Source organism: Stomoxys calcitrans, chromosome 2, assembly GCF_963082655.1.
Source record: "Stomoxys calcitrans chromosome 2, idStoCalc2.1, whole genome shotgun sequence".
In the NCBI taxonomy this organism is placed as follows: Eukaryota; Metazoa; Arthropoda; class Insecta; order Diptera; family Muscidae; genus Stomoxys; species Stomoxys calcitrans.
In genome coordinates, this window is record NC_081553.1 from 43,758,260 (window position 1) to 43,776,753 (window position 18,494).

The following is an 18,494-nucleotide window of genomic DNA, read 5'->3' on the forward strand; positions in this document are numbered from 1 at the left end:
AAATTTCTTTCTAAAAGTCAGCCATGTAATCCACATGCCGCTTGTGGCCCAAGTCTTTGGCTTTGATTTCTGTTAGGCAAAATATAAATCACGCATGTGTCTTAAGTCTTTTGTTATTTCAAAGCAATTCAGCGTCTAAGTGCATGTGACATTTCCAAAGGCAATTAAAGTAATTACTAAATTGTTTCTAACCAGAAACATAGATAGAAGGCAGCACGGAAAATCCTTTGAGCTTCGTGTAGGCAGTTGATAGATGGAAAATTTCAACTATTGCTAATAAATGGCGCATGGAAGTCGCACCGTGGCACAAAATGAGAGGAAAAGGTTTCCGAACGCATACCTCAGATGAACCTTGAGATCGAGTGCGAGGCACTGCTGGCAGGGGCATAGTCTTGTACTGAAGGAACCCTAGTGTTGCCATATGGAAGATCATGTTACACGGATGAGTCAAAGCTAGAGGACAGAGTGGGCCTGGGGTTCTACGTTGAGAACCCAGTGACTGAGATATGTTTTAGACTGCCTGACCATAATACAGTCCTGCAGGCGAAGATCCGGGCAATCATGGAAAGTCTGAGGTGGTGTGGTGCTAAAGCGAGGTCGCCAAGTAGCAGTCTGGCAAGGCCTCTGGCAAAGACCGAATTTGCGATTTTGTTGAAATTTTAAATACAAAATTCAACAGTGACATATTTATTAGACCACTCAATGTCCGTGCCGAATTTGGGTGCATAAGGTTTCCAATTTTCTCCGGATTGTGACACAAGGGGGTTTACATATACACCCAAGGTGGTGGGTATCCAAAGTTCGGCCCGACCGAATTTTATGTCTTTTTACTTGTTAATGATCCTACAGTATCACTAGCAGTACTCCTGTAACTTGTAATTGTAAAATTCATGTGGACAACAGCATCCTCTCTCCCAATTTTACCCTGGTTAATGGAACGTGAGGCAATTTATGGTGTAGCCGTAAAGAAGGCGATTTATTTAATTTAACAAAGAGCCTCAAGGAAAACCTGTTAGAAGCCATATAACTTCATTCGGCATTTGTGTCGCTATTATGGGGCTAGGACAGCATTGGTACACTACAGCCTAGCAAGTGTTTCATGTCAAAGAAAGATTTCAACAAAAAGAAAACCCTAACCTGATCAATCATATTGTCCCAGGCATTTCGTGATAAAAGTGCGTTTGCGCTACTTGACTCCTTTGTTTGGAGTTAGATTTTTTTTTTTTTTTGTACAAGACAATGCGTTCTGTCATCTTCGGACATTGTGGGGTGATGGTGACACGTCCTTTCTTTCTGCAGGCATCAAAGTGTAATTGATTGATTTATGCCAAGAATAACAGCTCAAGGCATTAGCTGGGGCCATAACCAATAATAGATGTAGATGGACCATAAACACATGTTTTTTTTTCAACCACTTTTGTGGTTAAGGCAATGAAGGTGCAACATTGTAGCCTCCATCAAAAAGACTTCATTTTATTCGCCGTACTGACGGCAAGAGAAAGAATAGAAACATAAAATAAAAAAGTGTAATTTTAGCACAGCAGTTATTTAAATTCCTCAAATGTTGGTTTTGCTGCAGCAACAATGTTGGCAAACTTAAGCCTATGAAACAATTTGGCACAATCATTAGAGAAGGAGTATAGAAATTTAAGTTATAGTTGCAAAATGACAATACCACCAACATTTCTTCCATTCATTTTTCATTAACTAACTGAAGGCAAAGAAAAATATAAAAAATTTTGTCAAAATTAAATTTTTAACGAAAAGTTTGTCCAAATTTTATAGAAAATTTTGTCAAAATTTTATTTTTATAGAAAATTTTTTCAAAATTTTATTTTTATAGAAAATTTTGTCAAAATTTTATTTTTATAGAAAATTTTGTCAACATTTTATTTTTATAGAAAATTTTGTTAAAATTTTATTTTTATAGAAAATTTTGTCAAATTTTTTTTTTATAGAAAATTTTATCAAAATTTTATTTTTGTATAGAGAATTTTATTTTATAGAAAATTTTATCAAAATTTTATTTTTATAAAAAATTTTGCCAAAATTTTATTTTTATAGAAAATTTTGTCAAAATTTTATTTTTATAGAAAATTTTGTCAAAATTTTATTTTTATAGAAAATTTTGTGAAAATTTTATTTCTATAGAAAATTTTGTCAAAATTTTATTTCTATAGAAAATTTTGTCAAAATTTTATTTTTATAGAAAATTTTGTCAAAAATTTTATTTTTATTGAAAATTTTTTCAAAATTTTATTTCTATGGAAAATTTTGTTAAAATTTCAGTTTTGTAGAAAATTTTGTCAAAACTTTATTTTTATAGAAAATTTTGTCAAAATTTTATTTTTATAGAAAATTTTGTTAAAAATTTTTTTTTAGAAAAAATTTTGTCAAAATTTTATTTTTATAGAAAATTTTGTTAAAATTTTTTTTTTAGAAAAAATTTTGTCAAAATTTTATTTTTAGAGAAAATTTTGTCAAAATTTTATTTTTATAGAAAATTTTGTCAAGATTTTATTTCTATAGAAAATTTTGTCAAAATTTTATTTCTATAGAAAATTTTGTCAAAATTTTATTTCTATAGAAAATTTTGTCAAAATTTTATTTCTATAGAAAATTTTGTCAATATTTTATTTTTATAGAAAAAATTTGTAAAATTTTTATTTTTATAGAAAATTTTGTCAAATTTTTATTTTTATAGAAAATTTTTTCAAAATTTTATTTATATAGAAAATTTTGTCCATTTTTATAGAAAATTTTGTCAAAATTTTATTTTTATAGAAAATTTTTTCAAAACTTTATTTTTGTAATTTGTAATTTGTAATTTGTAATTTATTGACACCCGCACAACAAGAACGCATGTTCTTATGATTATAGTACGGGAAATTAATCCTTTTAAAGTTACAATGTTAGACAAAGTATAAATAAATAAATGTAAAAAAAAGAAAAAAAAAATCAAATATAATAAGCTTGAAACTAACAAAATATAAATAGGATGTTAATTTGAGTAATAAATCAAAAATAAGAAAAATATTGGTATACAATTATTTACCGCTCACAAATCAAAATTAACACTTGACATATTTATTTTTAACAAGACTTATCTAGAATCCCTAAAGTGATCTAGTAATTTACCTTTAAATGTTACAACGTTACTGATGGTTTGAAGGTCGTGCGGGAGAGAGTTCCAGAGCTGAACGGCGAATATAAATAGATGCCATTGAGAGACTAAGCTACGGTGTATCATTGGAATCAATTTGTTTCCTCGGTTCGACCTTGCAAATCTGATTCTCTCAAATAAATGAGATGGTGCCTGTGTATATATTATCCTATGTAAAAAGGTCAATGACCTCATGAGCAAAACATCACGAAATGATACACCATATAAGGATCTGGAGAAACGGAAAGTGGAGTCTCGTCGACGAAGACCATATACATAGCGTACCACACTGTTGAAGAAAGTATCGATCTTACGACTGCTTCGAGAATCACAGTTTGCAAATAGCTCACAACCGTAGAGTAGGCTAGGTATAATATATGACTTTGCCAAAAGTATTCTTACCCAAAGAGGAGTAAGTTGTTGAGTGGACCAAAGCGAGCGAAGCTTTGAATACCCTTGACCAACAGCAGCATTGATATGGTCTGTCCACGACAAGGTACTGTTGAAAGTCACCCCCAGGTTCTTTGCACGAGCCACGATCTCTAACCTCTCATTAGCAACAACAACAACAGGATCGCAAGTGAAACGTGAAACCCTTTTCTTAATAACCATGCACTTCGACTTGAGAGGATTAAGGCACAAGCCATTAGCATTTGCCCATTCATAAATTCTGGACAGGTCATGGTTCAGCATCCTGACATGGTCGTCTAAGCATTCCTTCGTGCTACTTATATAGACCTGCACATCATCAGCATACATGTGGGTCTTACAAAATGAGAGCTGGTCTGGCAGGTCGTTGCTATATAAAGAAAATAGAATAGGACCCAAGATTGAACCCTGGGGCACTCCTCGAATAACAGGCAAGGGACTAGAAACTGATGACTTCGAAACCACGGATTGGGTACGATTGGAGAGATATGACATGATTAAACGAACAGACGAAGACGAGAAATGAAACAGGTTTTTTAATTTTGCTGCCAACATAGTGTGATCGACCGTATCGAATGCCTTTGAATGGTCGAGGAGAACAAGCAAATTCAATTCGTCATTCTCCAAGTTACTCCTGATATCCTCCACCACATCTGCTAGAGCACTTATACAACTACGTCCGGGACGGAAACCTGACTGCTTCTCATATAAAAGAGAGTTCTCATTTATATACGAAAATATCTGTCTATACATTATCTTCTCAAAGACTTTGGACAGAAAACACAAAATGGAGATGGGCCGAAACTCCCTACAATTCTTGGGTAAGGGTATAACTTTAGCGTACTTCCATGCCACCGGAAATGAACTTCTGGTCAAAATGCTGTTAAAAATGTGGGTAATGTATGGCAAAATAAATGGTAATAGTACCTTGAGAAATCTTGGTTCAATGCCGTCGAATCCAACTGCATTTGACTTCACCATGGAGAAACCAAGTACCACATCGTTCTGTTCTATACCCGAAAATTCAAAACCTTCACTGTGACGATCCCCAAGAGTCAACTCAAAGTCATAGAAACTAGGATCTATGGGGTTTGTTGGAATATTGGTGAAAGTAGCATTAAGCTGGTCCACATCCACATCAGTGATGTTATCGGGGGATCTGCGACCGATACCAATGTCGTGAATGGTCTTCCAAGTCTTCCTCGAACCGATCGCAGAGGTAAAACGTCTGAGGTAGTAATTGATCTTGGCAGCTCTTATCAACTTATTGACACGGGATCTGTTGGAGCGATATTCCTCTCGTAGGTGCGACGTCCTAAAACGTTTCCATCTACGGTATGCAGTGTTTCGGGACTCAATTGCAACACGAATATCTGCCGAAAACCAAGGTTTAGTCTTCGAACAAATTTGTCTCATTTTGATCGGGAGCACAAAATCTTGGACAGCGCACACATTTCTAGATAAAAAGTTCACCTGATCGTCTATCGATTCCATGCGGTATAGCAGACTCCAATCGATATCAGAAATCAAAGAAGGTAAGGCTTCGTGGTCCAGACTATTGAAATCTCTATATGAGTAAGACTCCTCCCTTCCAAGGATCTCAAAGTTGTAAGACAAAAAAATCAAGTCATGGTTGGAGAAGCACGATGCGGACAGTTGGTCATACAATGAAACTTTAGAAATCTCACTGACAAAAAACAAATCAAGGAGGGTACTGGAACTGGACGAAAAATGAGTCGGCATGGATGTGTTGAAAGGTAATAAGCCCAATGAAGACATCTGGGCTGTGAGACTTGAGTCCAAAAGAATGTTGGAATTTAGATCCCCTGCAATAATGACATCCGGGTAGGTAATCGTAAGGTGTTCCACTACTTCCAAGAATGGTTGTATGTCAATATTGTTATTTGGCCTATAGACACAACCAAGTAACAGCTTCCTTTCCGTGGCAGATAATTCTATAAACACATATTCAATGCTATCATCAGCCACTGATCTGGCACAAATGCGAGACCTCAGATTGTCGCGGACATAAATCGCTGTGCCGCCTCCTCTGCGTGGTCTATCAGCCCTGTAGACAGTATACCCAACAAGATCAATGAAAGAATCAGGAGTAGTCTCCTTCAGCCACGTCTCTGATACGCAAATAGCATCCATACCTGAATTCTCAAAGATAAATCGGAATTCATCAATCTTATTATTCAGGCTTTGGGCGTTAATGTGACATATCTTCAAACCACTCCGTTGGCCTGCCAGAATTCTAATCATATTCGCCGTCAAGTCCCTAGTGTTATGGTTAGCTAGGCTCGCCATATTTTAGGATAAAATAATAAATCAAAATTCTACCATCAGTATCGCTGCAGAGGAATAAATGATCACAATTAATGTTGTAAAAGTTGTTAAATTGAAGATAGTGATAAAAGAAATAAAATATTAAAATTAAATAGGTAAACAATTTAAAAAATGGTTTAAAACTAGTTATAAAGTTTGAAAAAAGTATTGTGTAATTTCCGTGAAGTTTGAAAAATTTACTGAACGTTGGTATTAGCAAAATGCGGTGAGAATTCGTTATGCCGAAATCTATTTAGGGCGTCAGCATGTTCAATAACTACAGGATCATCGTTGGGGCCATGTTTAACAAACACGAGTCCCTTGAATGTGAACGCCGAGTAAATAAGTTTTTTCTTCTTTAGCGATACAGCATCCTGAAGTATTCTGTAGTTGGTGTTCGATAGGTTCTCGTTTATGTAAAATTTGTGATCCGAGTCGAGACCTAATAAACGGAGCAAAAGGGAATTGCCATTTTTTTTCCTGAAAGCAGACAGTGACCTCAGGAAGAAATTTTTGTCATAAGGAGACATAAACGTGGCAATAATAACGGCATCTGGTGAATTGCGTTCTTTTGTATTATTTCTATTCTTCAGACGGTGAATCGTTTTGAGCTTGGGAGAAGGAATGTTGCAGCTGGCACAAATTTTCCCAAATACGTTAAATAGATTTTCATTTTCGTGAAACGGTACCCCATTTATACGTACATCCGCTGCAACTGAGGCATTTTCTTGTCTAAGGGCCTGAAGTTTTAATTCTTTGATCTCACCCTTCAGAAGATCAATTTCTAGAGCAGCAGATTCAAGTTTATTAACTCTATCATTAATGTCTGCGATTTCTGTCCTTAATTCGCAAAGCTTTTTATCTAGCTCGTTTAGAAGGCGATTCTCAGACTCCCGAAGTAAGGATTTCATGCGATCTTCAAATCGGCTGCAGAGTTTCTCGAAACGATCATCAAGAAGTTGAATCATACGTAAAGGTGAATCGGATAGTCGTGGCGTTTTAGATATGTTACCAACCAAGGATCGTTGAAAAATGCTGTCCCGATTTCTTTTGGGTGCCCTGGCGTCCCCAGATACGTGTTCATCGGCACCAGCCTCAATAGGTTTAGCAAACACATCATTGCGGCTGTTTGGTTTTGGCGAGACACTCATGATGCAAATAGTAAAGTGTAAAGGGGATTGAGGATTAGAAATGGTTCGTAATGGGATAAGGCGGAAGATTTTATGAACCGCCTAAAACTATGCATCACTTTAGGAAATGTATAATGGCAGCACTGTGAGTTTCAGCAATCGATGAAACAGGCACTTAAATCGATTATATGTTGAAATGATGACAAGGTCCAACAAAAAGGTTTGAAAGAGTAGCACAGCTGATGTTTATTTATTTTCTTTCAAAGCAGCTGCCCTTCCAGTCAAGAGTTTTGCAATCTTGAAAATTATTTTCACAAAAAGCAATTAAAACAGCTCACCAACAAGCAGGAAACAGCTCCCTTCATTCACAAACACGGTGCAACAAAAGACGAACTGATATCAGCGACAACAAACAGGAACGGACGCTTGTTTTATATAAAATCACCACAACAACACGGAGCCGCGGCCACACTCAACCGTCTGGATCATTTGTTCTTCGACGAATTTTTATAGAAAATATTTTCAAAATTTTATTTTTATAGAAAAATATTTTATCAAAATTTTATTTTTATACAAAATTTTGCCAAAATTTAATTTTTATAGAAAATTTTTTCAAAATTTTATTTTTATAGCAAATTTTTTCAAAATTTTATTTTTATAGAAAATTTTTATCAAAATTTTATTTTTATAGAAAATTTTTTCAAAATTTTATTTCTATAGAAAATTTTGTCAAAATTTTATTTCTATAGAAAATTTTGTCAAAATTTTATTTCTATAGAAAATTTTGTCAATATTTTATTTTTATAGAAAAAATTTGTAAAATTTTTATTTTTATAGAAAATTTTGTCAAATTTTTATTTTTATAGAAAATTTTTTCAAAATTTTATTTTTATAGAAAATAATTTGCCAATATTTTATTTTTATAGAAAATTTTGTCACCATCTTATTTTTATAGAAAATTTTGTCAAAATTTTATTTTTATAGAAAAAGATTTTGTCAAATTTATATTTTTATAGAAAATTTCGTCAAAATTTTACCACCACCGGCACTTTGCCCTGAAAATAAACACCAAATTCGTTCTTTACTCCCAAATACTGTTGATTTGAGCTCCATAGTCGGGCTATGAGCTATAGTCGGGAATGAAGCTTTGCTTAGGGGCTCCAAAATTGGATATAAAATTCGTTTTCTACTCTCTAATACCTTCCATTTGAGTCCCATATTGCCATAATGGGTCAATTAACAAATTTTATTGCCATATTCGTTATCTACTCGCAATAATCTTTCATTTGAATCCCATATAGCCATGGTCGGCTGATATGACCATTTGGGGGTACTTGGGGGTAGGGCGACCTCCCATTACTAGGACCTGATTTTTATGTCAAATTTGTAATATACTGCCGAATACTTTTCATTTGAGTCCCATATTCATAGGATCGTCGAATATATCTTTTTCATGGAGTTTTGGGGTTGGGGCGGTCCGCTGGGTGCTTGGACCCAAAATTTAATACGATATTCATTTGATAGTCTCCAAAACCTTTTATTTGACACCCATATTGTGCCTATCAGTCCACTTTTTGTATTGGGTGGCGTTTTTGGGGTAAGGGGGAGGGTCCGCCCCCATCCGATATCTAAAAATTATAAAGCCTATGGTTCCTTCTAGACAAACCTATAGAATCTGTGAAAATTTTAAGAAATCGGTTCAGCTGTTTTTGATTCTATGGATTAAACAAACAAACCGAGTCTCATAAAGTCATGATTGGTTCATATGCTCATTTGGGGCTTTTTTTGGGGGGCGGGGTGATCCCCGACACTACAATCTGAATTTGTATGCCAGATTCGTAATATTGACAAGAAAATCTAATATGTTTGTTAGGGGGAGTTTTGGGGTTCTGGCTGCCTGATGGGTACTTAGACTAAAATTTTAATACCATATTCGTATTCTTCTCACCAATGCCTTTTATTTGATACCCATATTGTCCCGATTTTAATACCATATTCGTATTCTTCTCACCAATGCCTTTCAATTGATACCCATATTGTCCCGATCGGTTTACATTTGACTTTGGGTGGTGTTTTTGACATAAGGGGGAGGGTCCTCCCCCCTTTTGATATCAAAAAATTATATAGCCTATGTTTCCTTCCCGACCAACCCACACAATCTGTGAAAATGTCAAGGAGGAAGGTCCAACCCCCTTCCGATATCAAAATATTATATAGCCTATGTTTCCTTCCAGACCAACCCACACAATCTGTGAAAATTTCAAGGTAATCGGTTCAGACGTTTTTGAGTCTATACGGAACAAACAAAAAAACCGAAAATCAAACACAAATTGATTTTTATAAGATTTTATCAAAGAGAAATTTTGATAATTTTTTTTAAATCTGAACTCTATGGAAAATTTTATCAAAAATTTTTTATAGAAAATTTTGCCTGTAAAGTCTTGGGTTAAAAATAATCTGCTTGTTTCTTAAGTCTTTTGTTTTGGTCAATGGACAAATACTTTTGCTTATGGCACATATCAAAATTCCCATCAAAATCGAAGGTTTTTCCCAATTAACTAAATACTGCTCGAAAAAAACCCAGAAGTTTTGGTTCCCCACAGCTATTGTCTATTTACATTTTCAAACAAATTTAAATCTCTTGCAACACAGGTCCATTGCAAAAGCAACTAATTGACCACTATGGTCGCTAAGTAAATTAAAGACCAAATACCAAAGAAAAATAAGGAAGCTCTTAAGCATTCTAATTTTTTCACTTTTCAGTTAGAAACAACAAATGATAAGGAATTTAGTTAAGAGTCATCAACATCATCATCGTTCTCATAGTGGTCTTCTTCGTCGTCGTCATTGTCATAGTCATCTAATTTTCAATGTCGATGTATGGCGTAAAAACCCACATAATGTGATGTGGCACAAAAACCAAATGGATGGAAAACGGAAAGCTAGATACTTAGCATTCTACACATGGCCCAAGTGTAGTATGCCCATGGTCTCCACCTCTGTTTAGCCAGCCAACTAAGTTTTAAAGGGGAAGAATTTAGTAAAGATGTTGCCTTTGGAAATGGCGCGGTTTGGCGGTTTTCGCGTTGTTACTGCAGTTACTAATTACATGAAATTTACTGAGTGCAATGTCTAGTAAAATGTAGGCGCTGTGGCAAATGAGCCACAAAACGCGTTTGCCAAGACACCAATACTAGACCAACACCACACTATGACGGCAACCTCCAGCAGCACTTGCCAATAATACCCTCATTCTAGCATAGAAAGCTATGGCACCTCCCAGGCCATGTTAAACCATCTTGCTTGCATAAAACCCAACAACAACAACAACACATCTATGTGCCAACATTTGTGGCAAGAACGTTCGTTTGGCATACTATAGGCGCAACTAGATCAAATTGAATATAAAAACTAACAGAAACAAAAACAAGAACACAAACCTTAAGCCAAGACAGGAACACTATCAACAACAGGAGAAAAAAAGAACGCAAAAAGGCGAAAAAGCAAAGCAAGAACTTTAGTACAGACGCAAACTAATGGAGCAGTGAGAAATTAGGAAATGGGAAAATGTTTTAGGAACAGAGTTGCCCTCTGGAAAAGTTTTTTACAAAATTTTCAGCAGGAGCAGAATTTTAATAAAATTGCCTATAGGAACAAAATTTTGTATAGAAATTAAATTTTGACAAAATTTTGTATAGAAATAAAATTTTGACAAAATTTTCTATAAAAATAAAATTTTGACAAAATTTTCCATAGAAATTAAGTTTTGACAAAATTTTCTATAGAAATAAAATTTTGACAAAATTTTCTATAAAAATAAAATTTTGACAAAATTTTCCATAGAAATTAAGTTTTGACAAAATTTTCTATAGAAATAAAATTTTGACAAAATTTTCCATAGAAATAAAATTTTGACAAAATTTTCAAAAAAAAAAAAAATAATTTTTTTTTTAAATTTTAATAATAAAATACAAAAATTTTTGTACAGAGCAAGTGCTCGATAGTCTCCTGCTCATCCTTATCGAAGCATCTCCTGCAGAAGTCGGTATTTCCATGCGCGCCGCCATGTGGCCCATGGCACAGTGTCCGGTTATGACCCCTATTAAGGTACTCATCGACCTCTTATTGAACGCCAATAACTCCTTCGTCCTCTTCCCATCTATGACCAGAGCGCCTAATCGTCTGGCAACCATTCGCTGAGTTACATCTCGCTACCGACCCGGCTTTGGCCATCTCATCTATTATATTCAGTAGCTCGACAAATGCCACGTAGGCAAGACCGGGGATTGGTTCGCTCGTCACAGACATACCCCTCCTGGCGTCCACTATTCCATTTCCTGAAATCGCTTCATGTTACGACCCCTATTAAGGTACTCATCGACCTCTAATTGAACGCCAATAACTCCTTCGTTCTCCTACCGTCTATGACCAGAGCACCTTAGCGATCTGGCAACCATCCGAAGAGTTCCATCTCACCACCGATCCGACTTTGGCCATCTCATCTACTATGTTCAGTAGCTCGACAAATGGCACGTGGGCAAGACCGGGGCTTGGTTCGCCCGGCACAGACATACAGCTCCTGGTGTTCGCCATTTCATTTTCTGGAATTCCTTTATGCCCGGTAACCCATATCAGCGTCACATAGTGTACCCAGGGCCTATCTAGGGACAAAAAGTAATCCGCCACACACCTTGACCTCACCGTCCTCGAACCCAAGGCCTTGAGCGATGCCATACTGTCCGCAAAAATCCTGAGTTTTGAGGGCCGTAGATCCCTTACCAGAATTTCTCTTGAGGATACTGTAGTGGCACAGACCACTGCTTGAATAACAGTATACTCGCCTGTTAGTCTCAGGGACATAGAGATGTTGAGTGCTTCTGAGAAGACTCCCAAAACAGTGCCTGCCACCATCTTGGAGCCATCAGTGAATATTGAGGTCTCATCCTCTTTCAATGCAGCATTCACGCTTCATTCATCTCTCCCCGGGAGTTCTGAGTATACTATTCCCAATCGGTACTGGTGCCGGAGATCCTTCTCAGTCTAACCTCCGCATCCATAGCATCTATACTCCTTCGGCATGTTGAGCTCCCTCAGCCCAGCAGTAAAGATTAAATACAGCATTCACGCTTCATTCATCCCTCCCCGGAAGTTCTGAGTATCCTATTCCTCGTCGGTACCGGTGCTGAAGATCCTCCTCAGTTTACATTCCGCATCCATATCATATATCCTCCTTCGGCAAGCTGAGCTCTCTCAGCCTAAGTGCAACTTTAGGGTCTGAATTCCCCAGGCCCCAATGGGCTGCATATCCAGGCTCGCCTCAAGATCTGCCTGCGGTGCGGATCTCTATGCCCCTGTGACTACGACGCGGGTCTCTCTTTGGATCTTCTAGAACTCCCTCGTACGAGTCCTCTCATAGCGGCCCTTCGCCATACCAGTGAATGGCCGTATACATCTCTGGACCATTTCGAACTCCCCGGACGAAATTTCTTATTCTTGGCCCTTCATAGGGCAATACTGGTATGTCTCACAGAGGCCTTGCACATCTCTGGACCTTTTCGAACTCCCTCGTACGAGTCCTCTTATTCACGGCCCTCCACCATACCAGAGCCCCGAAGGTCAGTAATTATCTCACAATGGCCGTATACATCGTTGGATCATTTCGAACTCCCTCCTACGAGCCTTCTTAATTACGGCCCTCCACCACATCTGTGCCCCGAAGGTGAGAAGTGGTCTCACAATGGCTGTATACATCTCTGGACTCTCTCAAGCTCCCTCCTACGAGTCCTTTTATCCACGTTCCTTCACCATACCAGTGCCCCGTAGATCAGTACTGGTCTCACAATGGCCGTATACATCTCTGGACCATTTCAAACTCCCTCGTACGAGTCTTCTTATCTAAGGCTCTCCACCATATAAGTCTCCCGTAGGCCAGTACTAGTCCCACAATGACCGTACACATCTCGGGACCTTTTCGCAATCCCTCGTACGAGTCCTCTTATCTACGGCCCTCCGTAGGTCAGTACTGGTTTCACAATGGCCGCATATATCTCTGGACCTTTTTAAACTCCCTCGTACAAGTCTCCTTATCGACGGCCCTGCGTAGGTCAGCACTAGACTCACAATGGCCGTATAAACTCAGGACTTTTTCGAGCTTCCTCGTACGAGTCATCTTATCCACGGCTCTCCATCATACCATTGCCCCCAAGGTCAGTACTGGTCTCACAATGGGCGTGTACATGCAATAAATTATCTTAGAAGTTACCCCCACTTCGTACCGTACATCCTCCGGCAGGAGTAAAAAGCGCATAGTGTGTTACGGCTCCTTTCCAACGTATTTCTCTTTTAGGACAGTTTGAAATCGAAAACTACGACAAGGTACTTCGCTTCTACCAACAGCTGCAAGGTGATCCCGCCCAAGTACAGGAATCTGAACTCCAGTATCTTGTATCTGCGAGTAAAGAACACCAGATCCGTCTTTCTTGAGTTGGTCCTCAGCCCATTTCTGGTAGACCATCGCGACATGATCCCGCAACTCTTCAAAAAAAAAACCTGTCTCGGACCATCAACACGGCGTCGTTCGCATAAGCGATGATCTTCGTGTCTCGCATCCACCGAGATCCAAAATGCCATATGAATCGATATTGGGTCTTGACTTCTTGAGCCTCTAGAGGGCGCAATTCTCGTCCGATTTGACTGAAATTTTGCGCGTGGTGTTTTGGTATCACTTCCAACAACTGCGCTAAGTATGGTTCAAATCGGTCTATGTTTTGATATATCTGCTATATAAACCGATCTTGGGTTTTGACTTCTTGAGCCACTAGAGGGCGCAATTCTCTTCCGATTGGACTGAAATTTTGCACGTAGTGTTTTGGTATCACTTCCAACAACTGTGTTTAGTATGATTCAAATCGGTTCATAACCTGATATATCTGCCATATAAACCGATCTGGGATCTCGACTTCTTGAGCCTCTAGAGGGCGCAATTGTCATCCGATTTGGCAGAAATTTTGTACAACGGCTTCTCTCATGACCTTCAACATACGTGTCTAATATGGTTTGAATCGATCAATAGCTTGATAAAGCTCCCATATCAACCTATCTCCCGATTTTGCTTCTTGAGCCCCTACAAGACTCAATTTTTATTCGAATGAACTGAAATATTGCACAATGACTTCTACAATGGTTGGAATTAATTTATGGTCCGAATCGGACTATAACTTGTTTTTTATTAAAATTTTTGAAAAAATTTTAATTTTGTGAAAATTTTTGAAAAAATAGGTCAGGACTGAAAATATTTAAACGAAATATTGACAACATTCTCACAAAAAAAATTTTGGCACTATCTTCAGAAATTGTCATTAAAAATATTGCCGAATTTATTTTCAAAATTTTTCTTTTCTTATTTTAACTTTTTTAATTTAGCAGCATTATATGCTTGTTGGCAACCCTGTCTACCAACCATAAGGCAAACAGCAGCACCCAAAGCAAGCAGTAGCATTTTAGCCAAAACAAAAAGTTGTTGCTACCAATTCAGCAGTTGTTGGAACAATTGTTGCATTCTTGCATAATATCACACGTTCTACAAAAAACTGAAAATAGTTTTTAGTCCCATTCACCATAGAGCTAAGCTAAAGAGACCAATTGAGGAGTTTCTTTAAGTCAATTGCAGCTAATGCTTATGCCGCTGTTCCACTGCTCCCATTGTTACCAACATAGCAAATGTAGTATGTCTGTGTATGTGTGCAATAATAGCTGGAAAACATTTTAATTTTATAGATATCACCCCCTTAAGGAGGCATACCAAGCGTGTTAAATGCGTGTAACTCCATTTATCTTAAGACCATTGTGGTATTGTGCGTAAGGAACATAAAGAAAAGGAATTTGGGGACAACATTTTTGGCAATTAGTAAGAAAAAATGCCAAAATTTTGGAAAAAAATATACATTTTTAAGATATTTGAATATTTTTGAAAATTTGTAGTAGGAATGGGAATTCAATTCTTCTCTTCTAGGAACACATCAAAAGGATTTTTTATATCCACCACCGTAGTGCAAAGATTAGCATATCCGCCTATGACGCTGAACGCCTGCGTTCGAATCTTAGTAAGACCATCAGAAAAAATTCTCAGCGATGGCGTTCCCCTCTTAAAGCTGGCAACTTATGTGAGGTACCATGCCCTGAAAAAAAATTCTCTCCAAAGAGTTATCTCTCTGCGGCACGCTTATCGGTTTCGGCTATAAAAAGGTAGCTCCTTATCATTGAGCTTAAATTCGAATCGGACTGCACTCATTGATATGTGAGAAGTTTGTCCCTGATCTTTAATGGAATGTTCACGGGCAAATTTGCATTTACCATAGAATGTTGGTTATACCAATTTGGTCAATCCCTTTGTAACACCTCGAAATATTGATCTGCGACCCCATAGACATATGTTTTTGATCGATCGTCTTGACATCCTAAGTCGATATAGTCATGTCTGTCCGTCAGTCCGCTTAACATTTTGCATAGATACTTCTTATTGGTGTAGGTCGAGGGGGATTGCAAATGGGTCATATCAGTTCAGATTTAGATATGGCTCTCGATATCAACCGATCTCCCGATTTGACTTCTTGAGCCCCTACAAACCTCAATTGTTGTCCGATTGAGTTGACATTTTGAACGTTCTGTTACGACTCTCAAAAATTGTGTTAAGTATGGTCTGAATCGGCCTAAAACCCAATGTAGGTCACTTAGAAGCCGATCTTCCTTTTTGACTTCTTGAGCCCTAGAAGCCGCAACTGTTGTCCGATTGAGTAGAAATTGTGCACACAGTTTTCCATTACGACTGCCAATAATCATGCCAAGTATGGTCTGAATCGGTCTATAACCCGACATAGCCCCAAATATAAATCGATCTTCCTATTCGACTTCTTGAGCCCCTACAAACTGCAATTGTTGTCCGATTGAGCTGAAGTTGTGCACGCAGTGTTCTGTTACGACTCCCAACAATTATGTTGAGTATGGTCCGAATTGGTTTAAAACCCAATATAGGTGCCATAGAAGCCAATCTTCCTTTTTGACTTCTTGAGCCTCTAGAAGCCGCAACTGTTGTCCGATTGAGCAGAAATTGTGCACATTATGACTGCCAACAATCATGCCAAGTATGGTCTGAATCGGTCTATAACCCGACATAGCCCCGAATATAAACTGATCTTCCTATTAGACTTCTTGAGCCCATACAAACTGCAATTGTTGTCCGATTGAGCTGAAGTTGTGCACGTAGAGTTCTGTTACGTCTGAATCGCTTTAAAACCCAATATAGGTCCCATAGAAGCCGATCTTCAGTTTAGTCTTCTTGAACCTCTAGAAGCCGCAATTGTTGTCCGATTGATATGAAATTTTGCACGCAGTGTTCTGTTACGACTCTCAACTATCGTGCCGAGTATAGTCTGAATCGGTTTATAACCTGATTAGCTTCCATTTAAACCGATTTCCCTTTAAGATTTCTTGAACCCCTAGAAGCCGCAATAGGTGTCCGATTGGGCTGAAATGTTGTACGCAATGTTTCATTACGGACGGACAGACACAACTTAGTCCAGTGAAAAGTGATTTTTAGCCAACTTTTTTCTTTAACAATGTCTCCAAATCTTCTCCGTTTTTATACCCTACACCACTACTGTGGTACAGGGTATTATAACTTATGGCTTATTTGTAACACCCAGAATAAGAGAGAGTAGACACAAGTATACCGATCGTCTCGAGAATCACTTTCTGACTCGATTTAGCTTTGTACGTCTGTCTGTCCGGCTGTCCGTCTATTTGTCCATGTTAGGTTAGGTAAGAGTGGCAGTCTTTTACAGACTCAGACAATTTTAAGTCTATTGTGATACCTCAGTAGCGACAGACCTAGGCTTCTGGCGGGAATCGAACCTATGACCCCTACACTGGTAAACCAAGCACGGCTACCGGGGCGCCCTATGTTAATTTGTGTACAAAAAACAGGTCGCAATTTTCATCCGATCGTCTTAAAATTTGGTACAAGCATGTTTTTCAGCCTAGAGACGAAGCCTATTGAAATTGGAAAAAATCGGTTCAGATTTGGATATAGCTCCCATATATATGTTCGTCCGATTTGCAGTAATATTGCAATAAAATGGTCATTTGTAAACCGATTATCTCAAAATTTGGAAGTAACGATTTTTCCTTGATTCTCGACATAAATGGTGAATTTGATGAAAATCGGTTCAGATTTAGATATAGCTCCCAGATATATATTCGTCCGATTTGCAGTAATATTGCAATAAAATGGTCATTTGTTAACCGATTTTCTCGAAATTTGGCAGGAACGATTTTCTTTTGACTCTCGATATAAATGGTGAATTTCATGAAAATCGGTTCAGATTTATATATAACTCTCATATATATATATCGCCCGATTTTCACACCTAGAACCACTGCAAGCGTATTTATTGACCAATCTTCCCAAAATTTTGTACATCGCTTTCCTCGACGACTTCCACAATGTCGATAAAGTTTGGTTGAAATCGGATCAGATTTGGATATAGCTCCCATATATATGTTGGTCCGATTTGCAGTAATAATGCAATAAAATGGTCATTTGTCAACCGATTCTCTCGAAATTTGGCAGGAAGAATTTTCTTGTGACTCTCGACACTACTGTTGAATTTCATACAAATCGGCTCAGATTTAGATATACCTGCCTTATATATATATCGCCCTATTTTCATTCCTAGAGCTACTGCAAATGCATTTTTTGACCAATCTTGCCAAAACTTTGCACAACGCTTTCCCCGTCGACCACCACATAATTTGAGAAGTTTGTTCGAACTCGGTTCAGATTTAGATATAGCTCCCATAAATATGTTCGTCCGATTTGCAGTAATAATGCAAACAAGTGTTCATTTGTTAACAGATTCTCTCGAAATTTGGCAGGAACGATTTTCTTGTGACTCTCGACACTACTGATGAATTTCATACAAATCGGCTCAGATTTAAATATAGCTGTCATATATGTATATCGCCCGATTTTCACTCCAAGAGCCACTGCAAGCGCATTTTTTTGATAAATCTTGACAAAATTTTGCACAGCGCTTTCCCCAACGACTATCACATTATATGAGAATCGAAATCGGTTCAGAATTAGATATAGCTCCCATATTTTGGATAATTTGCAATAATGTTGTTATTTGTGAACCGTAATTATTACAATTTGAACATATTTGCTTAAAATTTGATACGGATTGTTTCATAATCCATCCTAAAACATCCGTCGAAGTCCATCAACATTGGTTCATAATGGGATGTAGCTCCCACTTTGTACTTATATGATAGATGTAGGGTATTATATAGCCGGCACCGCCCGACCATTGCTCTTCCTTACTGGTTTTGTTATAAACAATTTTTAAACCCTAGTGGCATTGTAGTGTAGGGTATAAATACTTTCC

The 18,494-nt window shown here is 37.5% G+C and overlaps 2 protein-coding genes across 5 annotated transcripts in view; one reads left to right on the forward strand and one right to left on the reverse strand.

Moving 5' to 3' along the window:
• The window catches only part of LOC106093040 (autophagy-related protein 16), a 552,907-nt gene that overhangs the window by 406,743 nt on the left and 127,670 nt on the right, over positions 1 to 18,494 (reverse strand). The window lies entirely within an intron of this gene.
• The window catches only part of LOC106091383 (uncharacterized), a 152,402-nt gene that overhangs the window by 46,622 nt on the left and 87,286 nt on the right, over positions 1 to 18,494 (forward strand). The gene's annotated exons all lie outside the window — the stretch shown is intronic.